The 12,164-nt window shown below is 41.8% G+C and overlaps 1 protein-coding gene across 1 annotated transcript in view; it reads left to right on the top strand.

The window, feature by feature from the left end:
- Positions 1 to 6,216: 6,216 nt before the first annotated feature.
- Positions 6,217 to 12,164, top strand: part of LOC132975870 (gamma-aminobutyric acid receptor subunit pi) — a 63,332-nt gene continuing 57,384 nt past the window's right edge. The window contains exon 1 of the mRNA XM_061040713.1: positions 6,217 to 6,498. The gene's annotated coding sequence lies outside the window, so the exon portion shown is untranslated. The remainder of the gene's footprint in view (positions 6,499 to 12,164) is intronic.

The following is a 12,164-nucleotide window of genomic DNA, read 5'->3' on the forward strand; positions in this document are numbered from 1 at the left end:
AGTTTGGGTCATTTTTTTATACCTTTGTTGAAGTTTTCTCTTCTGTTTCTTTGCCTCACTTCTTCTGTGTTTAATAGAAGCTTTGTTGGGCATCATCTAGTTCTTCTGCATCTCTATGTGATCTATTCATCTCAACTCTGCAGAGATAAGTAGAATCTATTGTCAGGGGTCTAGATCTTCGGCATGTGAAGTGTTCTGGTTTTCGTTTGTAGCACATTTGTAGTCTCAGCTGTATTGACCAATTACTTATCAGCAGGCTTTGGTGTATACAAGATACACATTCCCTATGGAGAGCAAAAATCAGGCTGAATATTATCAGTGCTAATGACATACCAGCTCCCATTGGCGGTACTCTAATAGTGATCTATTTGTCTCAATGAACAGATATCTGCATTAGTGCAGCTAACAATCCATTATTGATCAAACAGTTCAACTCGAGCCACAAATCTGCTTGATGCTGTGTCACAAAAGCCACTCAGCGTTTAGATTCCTCGACTACCTGTGAGACATCAGAAATGATCGATCCGACCTCCATTCCACCTCCATGTTTTACAAATCTGCATCATCATTTTATTTTGACAAACTTTTTCCTGTCAATTGCAAGTAAAGCATAACAATTATTGTTTTTCTGGGCTGATACCGCTGTGAAAGTGAAGCCGCTGTATGATTTATTATCTACTGTTAAACTGAGACTCTGAAGATGAACAGGTGCTACTCTGGGATGTTATAGACAGGCGTGGAAATGGGGGGGACACCATTCTGGGAGTAAAAATTGGGAGGGATCAATCCCCTCGGGACCTGAACAGATTATGGTCCCCCAGTAAAATTTGTCAATTTCCAGCACTGGTTATAGAGCTAAAAATTATGGTGTTTGTACATGTAAACGTTGTCCGTTTCCAGAAACATATTTTATCAGACGATGAATTGGTGTTGTAGTCAAGAGTACACTAACTGGGACCAAAACATACCCGAGGCCAAGACAAGACCAGGACATTTAGGGATCGAGACCGAGTCAAGACCAAGGCAGGGCGAGACTGAGACAAGACCAAGACCATAAATATCACAGAAGAATCATCAGCTTTTGTGCAGAGGTCGTGTCACTACCTTAGACTGTAACACTGGAAAGGTTGCGGTCTTAACCAGGAGATAAAAATCAAATTATGAATGAATTGAAGTCATTAGTTGTTTTAGAAAGAGGCGTTTTCCCATCTTATCACAGTAGTGACTTGGAAAATAGCCTATCGGTGGAGGTCTTGATTTAAAATACAGGATTCCCCTCCAGTCTGAGACTGCAACACGAGAAAAAATGCTTTCGATTCCAATATGAGAAATTCAAAAAGAGGTCTCAAGACCAGGACAGATTTCAAGTACTACAAACACTACGATGAATGACTATGGGTTCCAAGACTGGAGATCTGCTGATTGATTTCTGAAGAAGGGAACTGAGCTTGTAGCAGGTCTGGAATCCATAATCATTCATCGTGAGACACAGGAGGAGTCTATAGGTGTAAAGATGTGAAACGTTATTAAGGCTTAAATTGAAAAATCGTTTTCTCAGGTAGAAATGTCTCAAATGAAATCAAGTATCAAATGAAATTCACCTCTGAAGATTAAAGAGAAGCAGAGATTTAAATGTTCTTTTGTGAGAAATGTTCGCTGTCCATGGTGCTGAAATATTCCTAACAAAAGGTTAAGATTTATTGTTATCCCTCTTTAAAAAATAATGATGCTTTTATGGTAAATGGATTGTTGCCCTTTAGATCAGCTAGATCTTGACCTCTCCAGTTCAAGGCCACTAGATTCCACGGATGGTAACGTGTCATCAGCTCGGCAAAGCGCGCCCACTCCTGCATAAATAGCGGATGAGTGATTTCTTAGGCTTTGCACTAAAATCCATCACCCAGATAGGGAGGGCAGGGTCACCTTTCAACTGATTGAAAACACTTTTTTTAAATTTTTTTTTTTATGAATGAATGGATGGATTGCTTAAAGGATTGTAGTTGTGGGGATGTTGCATAGTGCATGGCCACACTTATATCCCAGCGAGCTCTACTGGCTCTGTGGTCAGATGTTAAATTGCTGAACAAGATAGAGACACTCTGCAACGCTTGAGTGGCATCTGAAATACTCTCAAAGACTCACTTCACTTGCGCACTTGTAGAAATATCTACATATCCACACATGAATAATGCATCAAACACTCAAAGCCCCCTGAGACCCTGAGAGATCACTGGCATGAAAGCTTTGGTTTCAGGGAGCATCTTGACTCTGGTGACCCAGGTCTAAGTGATGGGACTCGGAGAACACAGCCTACATAAATCATGCATAACACATGCACATGGCCATATAACCCTGGGTGGAATGGTTCCGTGAATGCAGCAGCAGCAGCAGCAGCAGATGAATGAGGGCTCAGGTGGACGCGGAGAAAATACTCCAACAGGATTTTAAATTTGACAGAGAGCTAGAGAGAGAACAGGAGGCGGAGATTCATCACAAGCGGGCCTTGTGGTGCGGGAGGAGGTTGACAGCTGCACGGCCTTCGTATTAGCGGGCTCATCTTCTCACCTGTCCCTTCCTCTCACATGCATAAAGAATTACAGGGGGGGAGGGTCCCTTGCTTGAACTTCAAGGCTATACAGAAGATATTAAGCCCGGGAATATACTCCAAGGACAGCAGGACATGGCAGGTGACACTGTGAAGAAAATACTGCAGGACTGGGCAATTACAACGTAACATAGGAAATTTGCTTTTCTGATTTGATTTTAGGTATTTGGTTATTGATTGGTGAGTTATAAGGATGGAAGTGTGTCTTAAATTACCATTTATTAGAGGTCACTGCCCTGTTTTTAATGCTCTGTCCGAGTGACTATATTCTCCCCCCTACTGTGAAATAAGATTTGCTCTCTCACTCTGAAGCCTTTGGCCCTTTAAAGCAAACCATCTCTTTTAGCGTGTGTCAACAAGATTTGAATGGTTACACCCAGAGAGTACATTTTTCCTCAAGGTTCTTTATTTTAGTATGTGTAGAGGCGGAAGGGTGTAGTTGTGACAGTGCAAGTGTTAAATCACAAGTCCCCCTTCCATCTTCAGATTACATAATTCTGCCCCTGACTCCTCCCCCTCCTTAAAACTCTTCCATGCAGAACATAAAGGGAGCCAATGTGACTTTGGAATTAACTTTTCATCTTTATTTGATTTCATTTGGATGATATGGAATGTGCTGTTTAAAAGCTAACAGGTTGTTTTGTTTAGCTCATTCCCAGAGGTGGGCACATTTTGACAAAAATTTAACTCCCTTCACAAAAACGTCAGCTTCGATATCAGTTCATCAGATTCTGTTAATAATAAGTCGAAATTAGCGTGAACCGGTAAAAATCATCAGCTTTTTTGCAATGTCACTTCAATGTGATTCAAGTTCTTAAGAGGCCATGAGAACGTAGAAAACTCTAAATTACACAGGTGTCTGGTTTGAATATTTAGGCCTAAAGTGTGTTTTCTCATAATCATCGTCATTTAAAAAACTGTTGTTCTTTATATATCACTCATTCTACATAACTAGAAAGCTTCGGTTCTTGTGACCATGTAAACATATCAAGATCTAACCAACACAGCAGCCACAATCTACACATCTGTCAGACCACCAACAAACTAAACACGTCTTTCTGATCCATTTCTCTCACAATCGGAAGGTCTACTGTACTCATCCGGTCATAATATCCCACCAAAAACTGTTCTGTTTCATTGGCAAAAATCCCCATGATCCAAATCCATTAAAAGATTTAATTCAAACACATGACATCCATAAAGATCAACAGACTGCTTCAAAATTCCTGCTGCTGTTATCAACTGTATTCAACTGCACTAACTTATGTACTCTGACCTTTCAACTGGCAACTGATATGACCAATCAGGATCGATTCACTGTTCCTAGGCTACTAGCTCTCCACAATGTTTGTATTTAGACTGCAGTACCCATTTTAAACATTAGGTGTCAGAGTTACATATTGCTCCTTTAACATTACCTTTAACCTAAATAAAAAGACATTAAAAAGGATGGTATCTTTATTTCCTTTGTAACAGTTTTTTCCCGCCCAGTATCTGTGACCAACTCAAACATACATCCTTTCTCTTTATCTGCTTTTATAAGAACTGAAAGTAGAGACAGGAAATGCTGGCTGACAGTGACAGTGAGGACAACATGTTATCAAAGTGCCAAACCAAACGTGTCACATGTACACAATATGAGCTGCCAGGTCACGCCGCCCTGACCTTTACATTTCTGAGCGCCCTCAGGCTAACATACAAAAATGTCTAAGTGTGAAGGAGGTGTCGAAAATGTCACCTCCTCTGACCATCACACATTGCTTTTTTTTTTTTCTCTCCAAGATTGAACTGATTTCTTTAAAAAACACAAAACTGAATTTATCTTTCCTTTTCAGGCAACCAACAAAATGCATTTAGATGATCTTGCACCTTCTGTAATACAGTATAAATACTGTCAATACTTGGTATAAAGCTGCATTCTGATAAGACTTTAATGATCCAGATAAGGAACTTCTGCTTCTCTCTCTTGCCATCTCAGTAAAGGTCAGAGACCAGAAGGGAGAACTTTATTATTTGAAAGCGGAGTAAAGGGTGAGTGCCCTACTTGTGAGCTTAACCCCTTTAAGGCCAGTTATACGCTGTGTGAGTTTAGGCTGTTCTGACCTGATTTCTGAGTCACAATTCGGATTTCGAAGTCAGGCAGAATTTAAGCTAATTTGTGATTTGTTTGCCATGCAGTGTATGGGAGGCCCGAGGGCTGATCACAACCCTAACCCGACTGGTCAAATTAATTTCTGGCGTTTTTTAAATTTTGGTTGTAGGACTATATACTCTTGAACAGTGAGAACAGGGCCACAGGCTGATTCCTTAACTTTAGGGCTTTTTTTTGATTGCACCAAATGTCACAGCGTCTGAAAGCACCATGGTAACAGCTGGCATGTCTGTTTGGTCTGTCTTCCACCTCCTATCATGAAAGTTATGAACAAGAGCAATGTTGGCAAGAAATAGCGGCAGACCTCCAGCTGATGAGGAATATGTGTCACTATTCATCTTGTTAGTTAGCTGGTGTTTATTGATGATTCTGAGTGTGTGTGTGTGTGTGTGTGTGTGTGTGTGTGTGTGTGTGTGTGCGTGTGTGTGTGCGTGTGTTTGTGTGTGTGAGAGTGTATAGAACTGAAGAAGCCTTTGGGAGGAGAGTGAAACGTCTTGAAGATCTTCAATCAAGTCCAGTTGCCTTTGGACAAAGATGGCAGTGAGAAGGCGCTAAAAGTGAGAACAACAGAAAATTGTTATTTGGCGTTTGTACAACTTTATACAGTTTGTATGTAACAGGAACTGTGTTTATGCAATTATGAAAAAGTGTATTCAGGTCAGAGGATCCATCGTGAAGCGTTGAAAATGCAGGTCAGATTGAAGAGGTCAGCTGAGCACCCTGGCTGAAGATAAAGCTCATATACGCACGTGCAGAATCACCTTTCTGCCTCAAGCAGTCCTCAGCTGGAAGGCTGTTTGCCAGAATACAGACTGTGAATGGTGGTCTCTTTATACCCACTTCCGCCTGCCCTAACATCCCCACACTGAGCTCCAACAGTTACGGCACACATGTGAGCAGAGATTGTATCAGCTGCTGCCTGACTGGCCGCCCCTCACTCCCCCTGAGGTGAACAGTTTCCTGTACACCCACACGGGCAGAGGCAGAGGTAAGGTCTGTAGGGAGGGTGTCGAGTTCCATCAATCAGAGGAGAATTATCTGGCACACGGCCCTTCATTCCAAGAATCCTCTCCTGAATTTTAGAGCTATCTTTTCCCCCCCTCCTCGTACAGCTGATTAGAAAGTCTCATAGCTCTAAGTGCTGCTGCGAAGCGTTAAATGTGCACTGACAGGATTATTGTCACTTGATTTCTCCAAAGTACCAAAATAGAGACGGAATAATAGCATGGTGCACGTGCTGTGTGTCAACATAGTCTCCATTATCAGATTAAACCCCAGCTTGAGGTTTGAAACAAATGTTCTCTAAACGCCTCTAGACTCAAGTATCTCATGTAAAGGGGGTGACAAAAAATACTCCTCCATGGTTCAGTTGTACCATAAAAGATCATATTTTCCTCTTGCAGTAATGGGAGGTTAACGCAGAGCACAACATCATGACGGGATATTTTGGGCTTTCATCTCGAGCAGCTTTGGATACTCCAAATCAGCTGCGAGTCCATGGCGTGCGTCATTGCGCAGCGGCGCGTCCAGCCCACAGTGGTTAATGGAAATCCGCTGACAGAGCACAACCAGTTGTTTGCGCGGGCATATGTGCGCGCGGATCAGCAGGTGCTGGTTTAACTGGGTGGAAGTCACACTGACATCAACGCACCGATCTGAGGGACAGCGCTTGACGTTACGGACTCTTATTTCCAGGGTGCGCTGACATATGTGACATGCACGCGACGATCTGCAGTTACAGGTAAAGTTCTGGTATTTACTTCAATACCCTCGCTGATTAATGTGTTAAATGATGATCGCGTTGACATTTTAGAGATGTTTTCTGTCCCTCCGTAGTGCGTTTTTTTCTCTCACAAGCGCTCCTTTGAACAGCGCGTGCGGTCTGATGCAGGGTGGTTGCAAAACTCTGTGGACGATTTAAACTTAGAAGTGTGCCAATATTCATTTTATTTGACCGACATTATCCAAAAATATATAAAAATGGTCATGCGTAGACTATGATTTCACTAGGTGTTACTTAACAGCCAAATGTATGCGTCCATCCTAGTGCGCGCGTGCATGCGTGCGTCTCCCTCCTAAAATCTGCTGCTTTCAATTAAATTAGCCTGTGCACGCTGCTGGTGCACCAGTGCGTAAAAGATGCTCTTTCTGCATGTGAAGGAGGGTGAGGAGGTTAACAAGTTTTTTGCTTCACTAAATCATTGATTGCTTTTCCTCATGCAGAGTCATTTTTTTTTCTTGAAGATTGTGCGCAGACTATAAAAAGAGCAACAATCAAGTGTTCCAATAGTGCTCCTGCTCATGAAGGGAAACCTGTAATTGGACACAGGGGTGGGTTTAAGCATCACAGTTATCAGCGTGCACAGAGGTGAAGGTCAGAAATGGATTTGATAGAGACCCTCAGGGTGGTGTAGCGGGAGGTGGGTTTTACTAGGGGAGGATTTATCAGCGTTTACTAATACAACCTGTGGACGTTTACAAGCAGAGTTACCTTCTGTTGAGACTTTCTGATCATACGTTTTTTACCCAAAATCTGAGTTTCCAAATGTGCAGATACCACTGCATTAGTATAAAACTAAACACCAGCTGTGAACTATATAGTTTGGATGTGATATTATTGTGATCATGATGTCGCTTGTCTCAAATTAAAACCTTTCTAAACATTAAAGAAAGGAAATGAATGTCATAGAACTCCCTTTTTTCTGTGTTTACAGTCAGTCCTAACTGAGAGAGATCATGAATAAATACAACTTTTGTATGAAAAAGATTATGTAATCATCTGTGTCTCCTGAGTCAGTTGGAAAGTGGGTGAGAGAATCTGATTTTTTAGCATGAATCTGTTTTATTCAGTGTTTTTTATTTCCAGTTTGAATCACTGGGGTGGTTTGGTTTGAAACTAATAATAAACACAAGATGAATCTTGACCGAAACACAAGCTCTAAGCTTCATTGGGCGCTCTGTTGTATTCTCCTCTTGCAATACACGATAGGCTTTTGCAATCCTGAAAAATGAGATGAAGTCGGTTCTACTTCACCTTTCTGAAACAGCTGTTGCCAGTTGCAACCATAATGCTTCCAAAAAATTATATCCGTTGAAACCATTCAACTTTTCTGGTCTGTTTGAGTCAAAACATAGGCTCCCATACTGGTCAATTATCTTTGTTTAAGACTGTCTCAGAGTCATTTCCAGTACTATCAGAATCAGAACCGCTGTAGTTCTTATCAGCGTTGAGGTCTTCTTTAACCAATCCTTCTCCAGCAGTTCTGCAACAGATAAGATGTGAAGTCAACAGACGCATGCTCCCAGCAAAAGCAGTGATTCTTCTGAGATAAAATCTAATTAAAATCACGCTAATGCTCCGTGAAGCCTTATGATGAGTCCTCCTCTCATTTCCTCCAACTATATTTACCACTTGATACTGCCTGTAATCAGCAGAATAAGCACAGATTGTGGGGTAATTGGTGCACATTTTGTTTTTCTACAAACTGCCAGCTGCTGTTCAGATTGAGCGCTCACAGAGTGGACAGACCAGTCGTCAGACGTCGCAGGCACAGAGAGGCAGGGACATTTACATGAATGCAGAGATAATGGGAAAGGCTCTCTGTTATCTTCAAAACTCCAAAGCTAGGGCTGTGTTTTTTTCTCCCCTCTCTGTTTACGGTATCAGAGTGGCGATGCCTTCATGGACATGTGGCAGCGTGCTGTTTTTTTTTAGTTGTCTCAGTCTTTATTGATTTCCTGTTTGCTTCCTTTACCTGCTTATTGACTTCTTTCTGCGGTCTGGAAAACTCAATGGGAGCTCTGCTGTGTGTCACTAGAATGGAGGGCTGGTGATTCATCTTTGTCAGGTTACTCACATCTCTCGGGGCAGGTGCAGACCTTCTGACCCTGTTTGGTACCCGTACTACTATTTTCATCACTTCTTAATATGTATGTACTGAACTCTGTTTTGTTTGCAACAGGGGCGTGTCCAGACGTCTTTGGGACATTTACTGGACCTATAAAATTCTCCTTACAGATGTTTGTTTTGCCACAGCTCCAATAATAATTCCACAGTATTCATAACCTGCAATATTATGACACTTTTATTGAAGAAATAAAAAAATGTTGCATGTTTGCATGAAATTGATTTGTTTCTCTTTGTGTAGACCAGTTTTCTCCCATTAGATTAATGGTTTCTTTCACTGATCTGAGCAGTGAATTCAGGAGCCTGTCATTTTGTATTTATTTAAAAATATAATAAGCAACATTCTGATAATGAATATCGTATCAATCAATGTAAATATATTTTGGAGGAATGACTTTCTAAAAAAGGAAAAATAGGAGTGAAGTCAAACTCTGGGGTTTTTGTTCTGAGCTCTGTATTCACACTGATTAGACAGCGTTTCCTTCAGCTTGTTTACGTTTAGATCAGAAGCTCACAGGATCAACAACATCACCCCCCCTCCCCCCCCATTGTAGCTCTGCAATCATGTAGGTAAATAGACACTGACCCAGGACTTCCTTTCTTTTTAATTACATAATGCTTTTGCAGAAATAAGACCCTATAAAGAAACTCAGATTTGTTGTGCTTTTTCCACCTTAGAACCAGAAAGGGATAAAAACGGCACAGAGCTGATATGTGTGACAAACCCACCCAGCTGAGCCCCACCAAGCGCAGGAGAGTTCAGTTAGGAAATGGCTGAAATGTCTGAAAGCTGGTCTAATGAGAAACTCAAAATGCAAGGAGCACCAGAGCAGTCTACTGATAAGAAAGTGTCTGATTTCTGTTGATTCTTGGGCATGGACACTCTAGTTTCTCCTGGTTAAATAATACAAAATAATTTTAAAAAATGCAAACGGAGTATAATTGTTTATATATATATATATATATATATATATATACAATACAAATCTAAATGTATGTCACACAAGCCAGGAGTATTTTTGGAGTCAACAGTGGCTCCAGCCCCTTTTTGGACTCTCTGTGTACGTGCCAGGTTTTGCAGTGCAGGTGCGTCCTGGCAGCTGTTATGTCACTCTCTGGTTCTGGTCTCTTGGGATCTGGCCTTGACTCAGTGGCACACTGTCATGTGTCATGGGTAATGTAATCTGATAGCATAATTCCTTCTGCTGTTGTCCAGTCTCAAGCTGTCACAGTGGCCAGATGTGTCTTCAGATCAGAGCTTCTCCCTCAGGCCTTTTCTTTTCTTACAAGGATTACATGTGATTGAATGTGAAATATGAGCAAAGCCCAGAGGCAAAGCGACGTACTGTATGTTCATTTATGTGTGAAAAGGTCTGTTGTATCTTTATTTGTTGATGGAATAGTTTGACATGTTGGTCAACTTGTCGTCCTTTTGTACAAAGTTAAATTAGATTACACATAAATAACATTTACTTTTTTATATGAATTAATTAAAATTATTCACATATTGGATATTTGGTGCCCACCACAGGTCGCTGAATGCAACTGCACTGTTATAAAAATGCAGTGTATTCATGTAGCCACCCCAGGGTCGGCCGTGCAGTCTACTGTTTCGCCAACGTGTAAAAGCCTGTATGATATTGACTCTATAGTCTGGCTTCTTGCTTTCTCCGTTTATCTTTGCAGCTCCATCCGTCGCTGTCCTCTTCCACCTCTCAGCCTCCGCCATTGTATCAAACATCAGAGACGGGCTAACTGTGTGCTTTGTGCGCCGTTAGTGGTGTAAAGCTGTACGCACTTATAAATGGTAAATGGACTTGAGTTTTCTATGCAAAGTGACCATAAGTCATTAATTCCATGCGAGCACATCCATACACCGTCAACGAAGCAGTGGGAGCAACTTGGGGTTAAGTGTCTTTCCCAAGGACACATAGCATGTAGCTGCAGGAGCTGGGGATCGAACCCCCCGACTTCTCACAAGATAACCACTGTCCAAAGTGCTAAAGTTACATAGTGCTGAAAACAGGCTACCGGGGTGCTCTGTGGCGCTCTGTGGCAAAGAGATAGACGCCACTCTCCCTGGTTAAAGTTTTTGGTCCACTTTAAAAGTTGCATTTTGTTGCTTTATGCTCGGGCATGGACACAACAATGAGGAGGGGTTGAAAGTGTAGCTGACAAAGAGATTGTTTCTGGATGCTTGGTTAATTTTTTAGGTAAAAATTAGGAATTTGTGCAATTAGCCGACTGGCAGTCTAAGTGTTGTTTCCCTCTCTAGTGGGCACCAGAATTACTAATGAATCTGGTGAAATAAATTGTTGATTTGTTTATCAGTTCAGCCCCGCAAAGCCAGTCAAATGTTGGATCTAAGTTGTATTACAGCCTTACAGCCTCCCGCCACTAATCAGTGGTGCTGCCATGCTGGCATAATGCTCTACTGCCTTAATTTAAACCAGCACAGTGGACGGATGGCGTCCCCTCCACTGCATTGTAAATCTGTGTGTGCAGTTACAAATCCATGGGCCCAAACAACGAACCCCGCGCAAGTAAGCCATGGGGATAGATTTACAAGCAGCTTTTCATTTTACTCTTACCTAAGCCTTGGAGGAGGGGGGGGGGGATCAAATCACAGTCCATTAAAAAGTTTTTTTTCTTCCACTCCAGTTATAGATTTTGTTAACCCTTTCAGCCTATTGGAAATCAGTGAACCTTTCCCCTCATAAATCAATATTAGTATTGGTAAGTATTGTCTTAAAAATCCAATATAGGTCAGGCTCTGGTAGCTTCGTACTCACCACCAAAGTGGTGACGAGCTTCTCATTTGACTTTACAGTAAAACTTTAAAATATATTGAACCATTTCTTGAAAGGGAACTCCTTCTTATCTACTCCCCCTCTTCATCCTCCTCCTCCTCCTCTGGTGCTGTAATAACAGGCCTCCAGATTTCAGTATATATAAATATATGGAGCACTGTTGCTATCTCCTTCCAATTATAATGCAGGGCAATGGACTCTGGAGACTGTCTGGGAGTTTGAGAAGCAGCAGCAGTCACTCAGAGCCTGGACGGAGGCTTCTCAACCTGCAGATGAAACAGGGGAGGAGTGACCCTCGCCTGGATAAGGTCCACAGAGCCCGTACTGTTTCTGTGAGACTTTGCCTCAGTGTGTGCATAAAAGAGCGAGAGAGAGAGAGAGCAAGGACAGGGTCTCAGTGGGGAGGTGAGCTCTGGAGCAAAGTCCCTTTTATATTATAAGAACTGTTGGTTAGACAATGGCAGCAAACTCAAAGACCCCACTCTGACCGCACCCTGTAGATCCCTTGGATCTGATGAGGCTATTTGACTCACTTTTCTTCTCGCATTAATGATTCTGTACAAGGATTGGGATTTCAAAGATTTTAGAAATTCTAAAGAAATCTAAAAGAAAAAGAAGCGGACTGAAGTTTGAGTGTGAAGAAGAGTGCTTTCATATGGTGAGCGTAGGAAGTCAGAAAAAGACTCCTGC

This window comes from Labrus mixtus, chromosome 6 (assembly GCF_963584025.1).
Source record: "Labrus mixtus chromosome 6, fLabMix1.1, whole genome shotgun sequence".
Taxonomy (NCBI): domain Eukaryota; kingdom Metazoa; phylum Chordata; class Actinopteri; order Labriformes; family Labridae; genus Labrus; species Labrus mixtus.